Source organism: Ammodytes marinus (genome assembly GCF_949987685.1).
Source record: "Ammodytes marinus genome assembly, chromosome: 9".
In the NCBI taxonomy this organism is placed as follows: domain Eukaryota; kingdom Metazoa; phylum Chordata; class Actinopteri; order Uranoscopiformes; family Ammodytidae; genus Ammodytes; species Ammodytes marinus.
Window position 1 is genome coordinate 2,880,702 of NC_137213.1, and position 14,968 is coordinate 2,895,669.

General features: G+C 39.7%; 1 pseudogene across 1 annotated transcript in view; it reads left to right on the forward strand.

Moving 5' to 3' along the window:
• The window catches only part of LOC307256052 (putative ferric-chelate reductase 1), a 16,096-nt pseudogene extending 2,408 nt beyond the window's left edge, over window positions 1-13,688 (forward strand). The window contains exons 4-16 of the transcript in view: window positions 6,632-6,776; window positions 8,568-8,687; window positions 9,608-9,679; window positions 9,834-9,932; window positions 10,313-10,469; window positions 10,990-11,103; window positions 11,778-11,893; window positions 12,103-12,189; window positions 12,343-12,440; window positions 12,530-12,588; window positions 12,710-12,853; window positions 13,014-13,066; window positions 13,596-13,688. The product of the transcript in view is annotated as a putative ferric-chelate reductase 1 (transcript). The remainder of the gene's footprint in view (window positions 1-6,631; window positions 6,777-8,567; window positions 8,688-9,607; window positions 9,680-9,833; window positions 9,933-10,312; window positions 10,470-10,989; window positions 11,104-11,777; window positions 11,894-12,102; window positions 12,190-12,342; window positions 12,441-12,529; window positions 12,589-12,709; window positions 12,854-13,013; window positions 13,067-13,595) is intronic.
• Window positions 13,689-14,968: the final 1,280 nt, after the last annotated feature.

Below are 14,968 nucleotides of genomic sequence, written 5' to 3' on the forward strand. Positions count from 1 at the left end.
TCTGCCCAAGGGAAGTTGTACAATGGGAAAGCTAGGCTAAGCTAGGCTGCGACCGGATCGCCACCGCTATTATTATCCTAAGTCTGAGTGTATATCCACACTTTATTTCTGTCTTCAGTAACGTGACTTCACACACTGTGTGTATGTGTGTCTGATTGGCAGATCGCTGCCCTTACAAAGAGACTCGCTCACAGCCAACCTGTCACACAAACACAAAGACACAGACAGACACAGACAGACACAGAGGTGAAGCAGTGAGCAGCGGAGTGATTTTTGTCAGTTTGGTTAACAGTCCCAGTGATGTTGGACTCAGCGCGTAGCGAGATCAACCGGCACATCGTGGGGACAGTAAAATACGGCCCTCTTACTGCAAGCTCCAGCACTTCTGCTCTCAATTCACCGGCCATTGTTGTTGTTGTAAAGCAGCTGACCGGCGCGGCGCTAAATGTTTAAGTCACACTTGACGCTGTTTATAAGCACCTCTTTCATTCCGGAACGCTGTGTAAAAGGGACTACTGATGCGCCAGCAGGCCGGCGTTGCTTGCTTCTGTGTAAATAACACAGAAGCAAGCAAAGCCGGCATTTTGGAGTGATGTTGTTCCGTCAATATGCCGCAATCTCTGTGTAAAAGGGGCTACAGATACACAATATACAATGAGAATACACAACAAGCTTACAAAGAGACAACAACAATTAAAACATTCAGATCAATTGAATGAAGCAGAACAATAGCCTAATTAAAATTAAAACAGTTACAAGTGGAGTGGGGCTGATTCAAAATAATAAGTTTAAATTGGTTAACAGTTATGAGTGTATTTATTTTAATTTGATGTTGTAGGCTGTTCCAGGAGTCAGGGGCACTGTGGCTAAAGGCAGTTTTACCAAGGTCAGACCGGGCGTATGGAACATATAACATGAGCATGTAGGTTGAGCGGGTTTGATAAAGCCCATCTGAAATATGCTGCACTTCTGTCAAATAGAGTGGTAGCTTTCCGGTCAGGGCTTTATATATAAAAATATGCCAATGTGCATCACGTCTCTCTTTAAGAGAGGACCACCCAACCTTTTCATATAAAACACAATGGTGTGGTGTGTATTGCAATCAAGGGTGAGAGTGTTGTATGAATGCAGTCAGAAAAGGTGTTCCACCCCTTGTTCTCTCAGTGCGTAGCCTACCTAACGTGATATTGTAAAGCAACTCAAATGTAAACTCAACTCAGCACATTTAAACACTGTACCATTTAACTGATTCAAACACCATATTGACCTTTATATAAATACTATATTAAAACACTATAGTCCTTCTACAGAATGTATAGGTCTAACATTGTCCATGAAGGAATCCTTTTAGGTTAGGGCCACATCGAAGTCAGTGAAAACATAACATACTTCGCTAACCCCTTCATCTCGCTTGGCAGTATGGCCCTCTGGGAAAAAAACCCTAACTGGTGAAGGTGCAAGCGTTCTTTTTTGTAAAAGCATTACTCATTGAACTACATTTCGGTGAGGCTACATACAGTACATGCTAATTCAAACATTCCCTGCGTTCCAAATCACATACTTCCTTCTATTTAGTATGCCAGAAAAAGATTTAGTATGTCCCAATACATGCACGTCAATTGTAGTATAAAATGAAAATACATAAATGCTCCACTAACTCCAATAGCATTTTGGAGTATTCGTCTTTATTCTTCACATTTCTTGACATAATGAAAAAAAATCTTCCTTATCTGATTTTTTTCTCTCTCCTGTGGCCCTAAAACTCTTCTGTACTTTTAGTCCAGGCAAAATAGCGTTTTTCATAGAATAAATTGTAAAATAATTTTTTTCAGCTCAGATCATTTCTATGAGGTGTCCAGAACAACATACTAAAAGTCCTAAGAAATCCTGGTTGAGGAAATATGTTTAATTCTCATCAATCCGAGATGTGTGATAAGTTTATACTTCTTCCTACTCTTTCAGGCATATCAATTCAATATGTTATTTGTTTATTTTTTGTTTATTTTTTGTTTATTTTTATTTGGGAAATCATTTGAACATATTTTTTTATTGTATTTTCATGCTTTTAATTTTTCTTTTTTGATGTCTGAAATAAAATTGAATCAATCAATCAATCAATCAATCAATCAATCAATCAATCAATCAATCAATCAATCAATCAATCAATCAATCAATCAATCAATCAATCAATCAATCAATCAATGTGTGCCAATAAGGCGAGACACCAATACATCCAAATAGGGCAATTTTTTTCCTTTAGTCCTATCAAAATGAAACTTTACACAATGAAAGTATCCATGATAATTAAAACATTTTGTATTACAAGTTTCTTTGAAAATGTATTTTAATATGCAAATGAGCTGTACACTAATCGTACACGCCCAAAATAAACCCAAGGCTTAATTTTTTCCTTTACTCCTACCACAATAAAACTTTACATAGTAAAAGTATACTTGAAAAGTAACTTTTTTTGTATTACAAGTTTCTTTTTAAATGAATTTGAATATGCACATGAGCTCCACACTTATTCAATATCCAATCATCGTACTGCCAATGGGTGATGGCGATGCTGCTTTTAGACTGGCCTCTAACCTGAAAAACTGCCTGGCTTACCTGCCAGGGGTATAACAGGTGCCTCTCATGAATTAGATTACCCCTCCCCTAGCAAGTGTAATTTTTTACTTTTTTCAGTGCCATTCCCTTTCCTTTCCCAAATAGATGAGATGTAGAATCACAGCCTGAAATGGCATGGAGAAAGAGGAGATTGTCACACACCGTGGGACCAAGTAACTCCTTTGTCCACTTTATGCACCATACAGTGCTGCTTGAAAGTATGTGATCAGGTGGGCCAAATTGAGTGATGAAATGGACCAATGTAATGAGAGATCTTTATGGAAGAAATTGGGCGGCACTAGATAAAACACAGATAAAACCAGCCAGGTCAGTTTAGGCTCACCAAACTGAACCCATATAGATCAGACTTGCCACAGATCAGACTTGCAACAAGAGTACTAACAAGTCTGTGTCATCACCTACTGAGACTGTGTCTTTTGTTCTGACAGAGGCAATGGCAGTTTGGACAATGAGCACATCTGCATCGTGCTTTGCATGGTTTGTGATACACCATTTTTTGTCTTACAAGTTTCTTTGAAAATGAATTTGTATATGCAAATGAGCTATACACTAATCAAATATAGGCTACCCAAAATATATCCGCATAGGCTTCATTTTTATCTTTACTCCTACCACATTAAAACTTTACACAATGAAAGTCTACATGAAAAGTAAAACATTTGTATTAGAAGTTAACCTATAATGGTCAAGGCTTTCCAGAAGGGGTTGGTCGAACGTCAGAACAGGGGTCACATCATACTGCAGAGCTTGAGTTGCCACAAACCTCAATGTTGAGTATATGCAGGATTCATCACTGGGATCAAGATCAATCATTGGAAGTAATGTTAGTGAAGCTCTCCCAGGGTGTTCATCTAGAAGATGCAGGATCTGCATCATACCAGACCACGATGGCCTTGGAGAGTGAAGGAGTAGGGATGTCTTCCACAAAACATCCAGCTTTGATGTTTTGTTATCTGCTGGCAACAGAGCCAGTGGCTGATACACAATAGGTTCACGTATAGGAGGAATCATAAAGTACTGAATGTGTATACGACCAATATCTGCAATATCTGCAGCAGTCACTTGGATCTTTAAAGGAAAAAATGTAATATATGTAAATATATTTTGGGTATAGCCTATATTTGATTAGTGTATAGCTAATTTGCATGTTAAAATTAATTTTCAAAGAAACTTGTAAGATAAAAATGGTGTATCACAAACCATGCAAAGCACAATGCAGATGTGCTCATTGTCCAAACTGCCTTTGCCTCTGCCAGAACAAAAGACACAGTCTCAGTAGGTGATGACACAGACTTATTAGTACTCTTGTTGCATCATGCTGATCTGAATGCACACAAGCTTGGCAAGTCTGACCTGTATGGGTTCAGTTTGGTGAGCCTAAACTGACCTGGCTGGTTTTATCTGTGTTTTATCTAGTGCCGCCCAATTTCTTCCATAAAGATCTCTCATTACATTGGTCCATTTCATCACTCAATTTGGCCCACCTGATCAAGTACTTTCAAGCAGCACTGTATGGTGCATAAAGTGGACAAAGGAGTTACTTGGTCCCACGGTGTGTGACAATCTCCTCTTTCTCCATGCCATTTCAGGCTGTGATTCTACATCTCATCTATTTGGCATAGGAAAGGGAATGGCACTGAAAAAAGTAAAAAATGACACTATCTAGGGGAGGGGTTAATCTAATTCATGAGAGGCACCTGTTATACCCCTGGCAGGTAAGCCAGGCAGTTTTTCAGGTTAGAGGCCAGTCTAAAAGCAGCATCGCCATCACCCATTGGCAGTACGATGATTGGATATTGAATAAGTGTGGAGCTCATGTGCATATTCAAATTCATTTAAAAAGAAACTTGTAATACAAAAAAAGTTACTTTTCAAGTATACTTTTACTATGTAAAGTTTTATTGTGGTAGGAGTAAAGGAAAAAATTAAGCCTATTTGGGTTTATTTTGGGCGTGTACGATTAGTGTACAGCTCATTTGCATATTACAATTAATTTTCAAAGAAACTTGTAATACAAAATGTTTTAATTATCATGGATACTTTCATTGTGTAAAGTTTCATTTTGATAGGACTAAAGGAAAAAAATTGCCCTATTTGGATGTATTGGTGTCTCGCCTTATTGGCACACATCTCGGATTGATATATTTCCTCAACTAGGATTTCTTAGGACTTTTAGTATGTTGTTCTGGACACCTCATAGAAATGATCTGAGCTGAAAAAAATTATTTTACAATTTATTCTATTTTTGGCCCCAAAATGCCTTACTTTGCCTGGCCTATTTAGTATGTAGTGTAGTAAAAAGAACGAGTATGAGATTTGGAATGCAGGGATTGTTCAACATTTTGACAATGTACACGAAAAATTAGAATATCGTGCAAAAGTTCATTTATTCTGTAATTCAACCTAAATGGTGAAACTAATATATTGTATAGACTCATTACATTCAAAGTGAGATATTTCAAGCCTTTATTTGTTATAATTGTGATTATTATGCTATTAAAGCTAATGAAAACCCCAAATTCAAAATCTCAGAAAATTAGAATATTACATAAAATCAATAAAAAAAGGTTTTTAAATACAGAAATGTCGGCCCTCTAGAAAGTATAATCATACATATGTACTAAGTACTTCGTTTGGGCCCCTTTTGCAAAAATTATTGCCTAAATGCGGCGTGGCATGGATGCTATCAGTCTGTGGCACTGCTGAGGTGTTATGGAAGCCCAGGTTGCTTTGATAGTGGCCTTCAGCTCGTCTGTATTGTTGGGTCTGGTGTGTCTCATCTGCCTCTTGACAATACTCCATAGTTTCTCTTTTGGGTTCAGGTCAGGATAGTTGTCTGGCTAATCAACACAGTAATACCATGGTCAGTCAACCAGTTACTTGTGGTTTTGGCACTGTGGACAGGTGACAAATCTAGCTGGAAAAAGTAATTCATCATCTCCATAAAGCTTATCAACAGACAGGAGCATGAAGTGCTCTAAAATCTCCTGGTAGACGGCTGTGGTGACTTTGGACTTGATAACACAGTGGACCAACAGCATCAGATGACATGGTTCCTCAAATCACTGACAGTGGTCTTCAAGCCCCTTGGATTTTGTGCCCCTCCACTCTTCCTCTAGACTGTGGGACCTTGATTTCCAAATGAAACGCAACATTTAATTTGGATCAGTGATGATTTGAGGTATCATGTCATCTGCTGCTGTTAGTCCACTGTGTTATCAAGTCCAAAGTCACCACAGCCATCTACCAGAAGATTTTAGAGCACTTCATGCTTCTGTCTGTTGACAAGCTTTATGGTGATGACAATTTCCATTTCCATCTAGACTTGGCACCTGCCCACAGTACCATAAGCCACTGGTAACTGGTTGACTGACCATGGTATTACTGTGTTGATTGGCCATACAACTCTCCTGACCTGAACCCCGTAGAGAAACTATGGAGTATTGTCAAGAGGAAGATGAGACACACCAGACCCAACAATACAGACGAGCTGAAGGCCACTATCAAAGCAACCTGGGCTTCCATAACACCTCAGCAGTGCCACAGGCTGATAGCATCCATGCCACGCCGCATTGAGGCAAGAATTCATGCAAAAGGGGCCCAAACCAAGTACTTAGTACATATGCATGATTATACTTTCTAGAGGGCCGACATTTCTGTATTTAAAAACCTTTTTTTATTGATTTTATGTAATATTCAAATTTTCTGAGATTTTGAATTTGGGGTTTTTATAAACTGTAAGCCACAAAAATCACAATTATAACCAATAAAGGCTTCACATATCTCACTTCCCATGTAATGAGTCCGTATAAGATATTATTTTCACCTTTAAAGTTGAATTACTGAAATAAATTAATTTTTGCACAAAATTAAAAATGTTCGAGTTTCACCAGTAAATCCTCAACTTCAATTTGAAAGTTTGCTCGTTTTTGACAGAAGAATGTGTCTGTTTTGGATTGCTACATTGTGTGTCTAATGGCTATATTGTATTTCCCAGTGCGACTGTAGTGGCCCACTACAATTTATTTTGGGTGAAGCTGCCTGGACCAATCATCTATCAGCATGGTGTTACTCCCCGCCCACCTTAGAACACTACAACTCTTCCAGTTCACACCACCACCCCCTCCATCCTGCCTGGGCCTGTGAGTGTTAACCTTTTAAGGCCCGGACACACCGGCCCGATAATTGCCATCGGAGAGTCTGGAAGGGGCGGGGACACGGATCTGTTTGGTGTGTGCCGTGACGTCGGTCGTAGATGTCGTCGGGCTTCTTTTGAGCCGATTGAACATGTTCAATCGGCTGCGGGCAGTCTTTCAGTTGGAGCAATTTGATTGGTGGAGGGCTAGCGAATCAGTTAAACCCGGAAGTGAGGCGGGTAGCACAAACAGCTAACAACAGTTAGCCATTGATTTAATGTGTTTGTTTGTTTCGTTCAGCGAGTACTCACATGCATCAACCATTGTTGACTGCTCGACACCATGCTCAACACTCTCTGCTAAAAATGGTGCTCTTTATGGTCCATAAATATAAATACGTATTTCTATCTATGTTTATGGTCTAGAGAGTTGTCCCAGTATTCAGTATTTTTTTGGGCCACAATACAGATTAGCGCCGCCTGCTGTTATGGAGACATTACGTCCCGCGCAAGCGCAGAGCGTACGGAAAGTCAGCAGTCGGCTTGGTGTGTTCTTGGCACTTTTTTGGCCGCGACGGGCTGACTGGAGCTGCCTGAAACGGCAGACTCCATTTTCAGGTAGTCAGACCGGTGTGTCCTGGCCTTTATATACTATCTATGGTGTTAACACATGTGGACCACAGATTGTGCCAATGACCCCCTGTCCCATCAACCATCTTTAATGTGAAATGATTGGAAAATATAAAAAATGGAAGTCAACGATTCCTGAGAATGCTTGTTGCCAAAATCACTTTGTCAAAATCAGTGAATATCTCCTCACTATCGCTACCTGTACATACAGTGTGTGTGTGTGTGTGTGCACAGAAATACAAATCCAGTGTTACTACACAGCCTAGGCTCTGTAAACGGGCATGTTGCTAGCCACGGTGGCCCCCTTTAGTGTATAATCCCTTTGTTTACATACATCGCCTATATTAGTACCAGAATTGTATTCAGCGTAAAACAAGGTATGGACAAGGTAGCGGATAGTGAGGGGATCTTATTCACTGATTCTGACAAAGTGAGTTGGACAACAAGCGTTCTCCAGAATCACTGACTTCCCCTTTACAGTTTTTTTCTGTGTTAATATTCTATAATTGTAATACAGAAATCAATTCCTGTAATGTTGTCATTTACTGTAAGGATGCAACTCTAAGCTGTTTGTTTGCTGGAAAATTCGTATTACAGATGCAACTTTAGATTTTTGCAATCATTGGGTTGCACTCTCAACCCTACCTCTCTCAATGAGAGACCATAATTCACAACAGGGTATATCAGTGTAGCCCTTACTGTATTTCATCAAACATTACAGCTCTATGTCTTCTAGGTCTTCCTCCACACATCCACACTCTCACTGCCACTCTTCTCCCTCCAACAACCTGTCTTCCTTGGTCCATTTCCCTTTATACTGTATATATGTTCACTTCACTAACACGTCTAAAACAAGACATCATAGTGTTTCAGTTGAAATTGCAATCTGCAGTGTTTGAAATGCACTAGGCATTCATTCTGTTCATTCTGTGGCAGCAGTGCTGGAAATCCACAGTGTTGTGCAGGCTGTGGTTAAGACATGAGATAGGTGTGTAGAGTTTTGAAAATTGTGTTTAAGCAATGAAAAACGAGCTGCAGTTTGGTCCGAATGAACTGCTGCTCTGCATACTGTTGTTAGAGTTTTGCACATGTCGCTCCAGTTGTGCCCACTGTGGTTTAGCAATCGTAAAAAACTGTAAGTCTGATACCCCCCATCTGACACCTATAGTTCAGCTCTGAGGGGTGTGGCCAGTTCAAATCCTGCCTGCTGGACCCTCCAGGCTGTGACCCACAAGAGGATCCTCACTGCTTCTTTCTGTCCATGACCACAGAGGGACCAGACAAACAGGTTTGAGACTCTACTGGTGAATGAACCGGTACAGATAGGTACAGCTGATGGTGTTCAGTGAAGCATTTTGATCATACAAACTGAGACCAATTGTGTCACCGCAATGCATTTAGTAAGTCGTCTGCTTTATAGCACATGTTACAGTATCATTTAATTCTGTTTGGAACTTAAAGGTGCAGTGCGCAGAAGGTATTTTCATTACAGACTTGGAGAAAATGGAAACATAATATGTTTTAATCATTGTATAATCTCTTGAAAATAAAGGTTGTTGTTTATTTATGACCGTTTTATATTTACATCTCCATAGGAGCGGGGTGCTGAAGCCACCAGGTTGCACCGCCATGTTTCTGCAGTAGCACAGAACGGACAAACTTAACGTCCTTACGCGTTTTTTTTATTTTATATAGTGGGCGTCTTGCTCGAAGATCAAGAAGAATTACTATAGAATAAATAACTTAATACATCTTCACCTCATCACTTGAAATTGTGGAAAGACTTGAGGCAGTGGTGGATGATGCCATCTTTAGTAACTATAGCTTCTTGTCCTTGAAGGCCACCGTAGGCTCTGTAAATTCTCGACGGAGACGGAGCTTTGCAATATAGAACTTTCAACACACGATGATGCCAAAATACACATTATTACACACTGCACCTTTAACAGTTTGTCTGGTTTTCCCTTATTTGATGTGTAGTAACTGTCAGTCACTCCCACTCTCTCTTCACATGAATGCAGTTAGACAAATGAGGAAATATATAGTTAATATGAATAGAACACAGTACTGTCAAATGGACCAGAAAAAAGAATGTTCCTCCAGCTTGTCTTGTTTAAGACAATCTGATATTGTAGGAATCATTATTTCCTATTTATTTAAATAGATTATGATTTCCCCTTTTTAAACCTTCTTTGATTTTATCTGCAGTCAGTGACTTTTGAGCTGGGCGGCCCGGCGGAGGGATACGTTGCCTTTGCACTGTCTTGGGACACATGGATGGTAAGCTAGGTCCTGCAACACATAACACTGCATCAAACATTTTCCAACATGTTGCACCTCTTATTACACTGAAAATGACAGTAAATACCTTGTTTGTTTTGTGTTCATGCATGCATGTGTGTGTGTTTGTGTGTGTGTGTGTGTGTGTGTATAGGGCAACGACGATGTGTACATGTAAGTAAAGGAGGGCCAAGGGGTTTCAGTGAGCGCTGCCTTTGTCAGTGGACGAACACACCCTGAGGACCAATCACAGGTGACTCCCAGTTGTTTTTCACATTTCATGTCATTTAGCTGAGGCTTTTTTCCATAGCGACTTCCATTAAGGGCATTCAACCCTCAACCATGAAGGTACAAACTTGTGTTTAGTACATAAGCTTCACATAAGACAAAGACAAAGAACAAGTTTTTATTAAGGCGAGGCACTGCAGGAGAGCATTTTGAACTTATAGATATCAGAATGGAACTTTGCCAGTTATTGATTACTGACATTAAAACAATACTTTTCTTGTACCACAATTTTTTAACAAATGTTTGAATACATATTCAAATGTGTGTGTGTGTGTGTGTGTGTGTGTGTGTGTGTGTGTGTGTGTGTGTGTGTGTGTGTGTGTGTGTGTGTGTGTGTGTTTGCAGTCTGGTCTCTCCTCTGTGTCATGGCGGATGGCAGATGGAGCTATTCAGTGCAGGTTCAGCAGACCGATCAAACTGTCCAATCAGGAAGAAGCAGCAGCGCGCTACGATCTGGACCGGGACTACTTTCTGTTCCTGGCGGATGGACGTGCTCAGTACGGTGAGAGGGTTCATACACACATGATGTCATTACAGAGAGTGAACCCATTGGCCCTGACAGTCAACCTGATTCTAAGAAGCCTATTAAAGTTCTTATCAATCTGTAATAGCTTTATTATGTCATGTGAAAGTTTGATCAGCAGCAAATCTTGGAATGGGTCAATCAGTTTTATTTGGGCAACAGGAGGTCATTAAGAGGAAATGGTCACACATAAAGTACAGGTTTAATTACTTTTAGGAAATCAGTATGGGCTTCCTCTTACGTCCTGGTTAATGGTTACTTGGTGATGATGATGTATGAATGGACACAAACCAGGGCTGTACGCTTATTATTGACGAGTGAGGGGACTGCTAACTGCAGTCACTGACAGGAAGTTAGCTAAACTGACCATTCCGCTTACTGAACCTTTAAGTTATCAACTGTAAAGTTCCATGATGATATCTATAAGTTAATGATCTGACCCTATTCAACCTGCAGTGTCTCCCCCTAACACGCAGCTCTTTGGTGATCCTTTCTCCAGGTGAAATATGGAGACATGGTCGCCAGCCGCTCATCTCCAGCCACAGAAAATACATCACCGGCCCCCCTGAGGTCCTAACAGGCTCCCGGGGACCTGTCATTATGAAAATCCATGGTGGGTTTGCATTTCTACATTTAGATTTAACAAAACTACCTGTAGCAGTCAGATTAACCCAAGGATATGCTATAAAGGTTTAAGTTCTGATTTCTTTAACGTTATACCCTTTTACAAATTTAGAAATGTTATCTTAAATCTGACAACTGTCTAAGGCTATATCGAACGTACTTTCAGCCACGTCATGTCCATTGCAGCCATGGCTGTCTAAATGTTTCAATGGTCTCGGCTCTTTTTTTATCAGCTTGCTGTGTATTTGATGTATTTGCATTGAACGTTGTGTTTGCGTAATTGTTCTTTGTGTGTTGAGTCGTTTAGTGTGACTGAATGTCATTGTAAATGAGAGTCACCCCTCAATGATCTCTCCAGTTTGAATAAAGGTTGAATTGAATTGTATACAATCAAAGATGCACACACCGCCAAGAGTCAACACAGTATTAGAATGAAGAAAAATACTCGACAAGATGCGTGCGCGCGTGTGTGTGTGTGTGTGTGTGTGTGTGTGTGTGTGTGTGTGTGTGTGTGTGTGTGTGTGTGTGTGTGCATGTGTAGCCTACAGGGCTATCAAACTCTTTCCAGTGTTACATTGCATTTAAAAAAACAGTAATTGATAGTGGGAACCTCATTTAGCCAAGTAAAGTAACTGCTGTACTGTCTTTACTTTACCTTTACAGGCGCGCTAATGCTGATAGCCTGGATGCTAACAGGAAGTGTTGGTATCTTTATCGCCAGCTTCTATAAACCTGATTGGCCCAATCAAACTCTGCTCGGCCAGAAAGTCTGGTTCCAGGTGGATATTTATTCACGCATGCACACACACACACACACACACACACGCACGCACGCACGCACGCACGCACGCACGCACGCACGCACGCACGCACGCACGCACGCACGCACGCACGCACACACGCACACACACACACACACCATAATAGTACTAATTATAGCATTCAACATCATTGTTATTCCTGTGTTTGTGTTTGTGTGTGTGTGTAGGTTCATCGAGGCCTGATGATGCTAACTGTTACTCTGACCATTGTAGCATTTTGCCTCCCATTTTTCTACAGGAAAGGTTGGAGCAAGGTAAAATGCACAAACTTCTGTATACTGGTTGAGTATGGATGCTATCACATAAACAATATTTGCTAGATATATTTATTGATTCAAGAGAAATTCTGCCATTGCCGTATAATTATAAAAATGTGCATATTCCTGTGTACGTGTGTGTGTCTGTAGCATGCAGGTGCCCATCCATACCTAGGCTGCTGTGTCTTGGCATTATCCCTGGCTCAACCAATAATGGCTGTGAACAGACCATCACCTGACTCCAACAGGTAAACATACCTAAATGTACACGCAGAAGATACTTCAGTGTTTGAATGTTTATTTTTAATGTGTATGCATTCTTTGTATCTCTGTCCAGGAGATTCATCTTTAACTGGGCCCACTGGGGACTTGGCTATGTCACTGAGATCCTGGCAGGTTGGTCTGCATTGCAATACCTCTTTGACCACATCTGAATCCAAACATTTCCTTAAAAACCTCTCCCTCTTTTATACGTGGTTGATCAAACTCATATGCTTTCTCTCTATGTTGAGTGCAGTGGCAGCCATGTTTCTGGGGACGCGTCAATCATCAGTGCTCCTCCCCCAGCCATGGGCAACACAGCTTCTGATTGGCTACGTGGCTTTTATGGCTGTCTGTAGGATACTCCTCCTGATGCACAAGCATATTTACATCAAGACATGTATGAACACTTGAATTCAGTTCATTTGACATGTTATGGCTTTACTGCTAGAGTTTAGTTTTTATGAATAATGATAACTAGGGATATTGAAAGTATTGAAAGCACTGTTGAGTGATTGTGCTTATACCTGCATACTCCTTTAACTTTGTTTCACCCACAGCATCAGAGGGCACACAGGCCATCCTCTCTGACCAATCAGGGCGCGGTCGCTGGGTAGGTATCCGCTGCAAACTGTTTACACAAATTAAAGGTGGAGTCAGCGATTCTGGAGAATGCTTGTTGTCGAAATCAGTGAATAACTGCTCACAATCTGCAACCTGTATGTGGACGCTGTGGAAAAAAACATTCAGTGTTAATACACAGCCTAGACTCTGTAAACTGTCATGTATACAACGTGCCTGTAAACTGATCCTGACAAAAAGTGTTCTACTGAATCGCAATTTTTACAGCCGGGTCCTCTGGATCTCCAGGAGTAGATGCCGTGCATGCCACATAACCTTAACATTGCCTAAATGAATAATGAGTCATTATTTGAATGAATGCACTGGACATTCAAAACCGTAACAGTTGATTTATCACATTAAAAAAAAATCTCATAACAAACAAATTGGTAAGAAAATTATTACGAAAGTTGTGACCTGATATTCTCAACCACGGCCTGTGCAAAATGCATGCTTGGTCAGTACTTGGCTTAATATAAGTTTTGAGAACTTCCTAACTTCTACCTTACTTGGTGTTTCAGGGGTCCTTCTTCAAGTACTCCATCTTGGTTGTCTTGGTGATGGGAAACGCAGGTCTCCTGATGGCCTTGCTGTCATCTGTTGCTGAAATATGATATTGTTAGCCTCATAGCATAATTGCCTAAATCATATTTACTCTACTCTACTTTTACTCTACATCTACTCTATTCTACAATAGAATTCTGTAAAGTAGATGTAGAGTAGAGTAGATGTAGACTAGAGTAGATGTAGTGTAGAGTCAATATGATTTAGGCAATTATGCTATGATGCTAACGATATTCAACTTGAAATACACTCAAAATACCTTCAATGACATAATTGATAAAATATATATATTTTTTTAATGTCTTGTTACACCAGAATAATTCCAAATTCAACAGAAAGCCAGAGGAAACGTTATCATTCAGCCGAACACAAAATCATTGTTATTTAAAAAACAACTTTATTATTTAAGATATTTTTTTTTGGCACTTTTTTATGCTTTATTGATAGTGCAGAGAGATGGGGCAACTGAGCAAAGGGCGCCCCACCCCTCCTCCCCCCCCATTTGTATGGTAACATATTAACTATTATTCCTATACATGTTTAATTAAATGTTCATATTCTATTTCTATTTTCAGTGGCATCATTAATGTTTAATAGTAGTACTTGCAGGCTTTTTTTTAAATAATTCATTAAAGAAGTCTTGAATCAGCAAAATACTCTGGTACTGCAGGTTACTTACTAAAGCTGTTCATTTTGGTCAGTGTTTCCTTATAAATGTATTAATGATCTCTATCTGTAATAAACTGAAAGCAAAACACTTAAAGTTGCAATGTGCAGTTTCAGGGAAGGGGGACTTGTTTACATTCACAGAGCCTTGCAGTTAGTTTACTACACATATTTACTCTACATGTAATTCTTAGTATTGAATAATTCTATCATAAATCAATACGAAATCATTTTTAGGCACCTGGAACCAGACGAGAGACTAAAATGTGTTTTTCAGGAAAGCTTTCTAACTTCAAACAGTGTTCCAGGGATCACATGGAAGTTTGTTTATTAAGTTCTGAGAATATACCTTGGACAATGTTCACTTCTCTGACACACCCAAAGTTAGATGTGCACGTTTAAGAAAAAAAAAATTATTATTACAAAGTGAATATTTATTATCTAGGATACAATGCATTTTATTTGTTTCGCAACCCTGATATGATATAAACAAATGCATAACCTTTATTAATATCTTTGTTTGATATTAGCCCCCAATAAAATATTCAAAGAGACTGTACTGTACTTCAAGTTTTAATCCAGGTTCCAGGTTAACAAAAGCCAATACACAATAACAAGATGTAATATTCAGAAGTGGAAAAGAACAACAGTACCTGTTAATGGA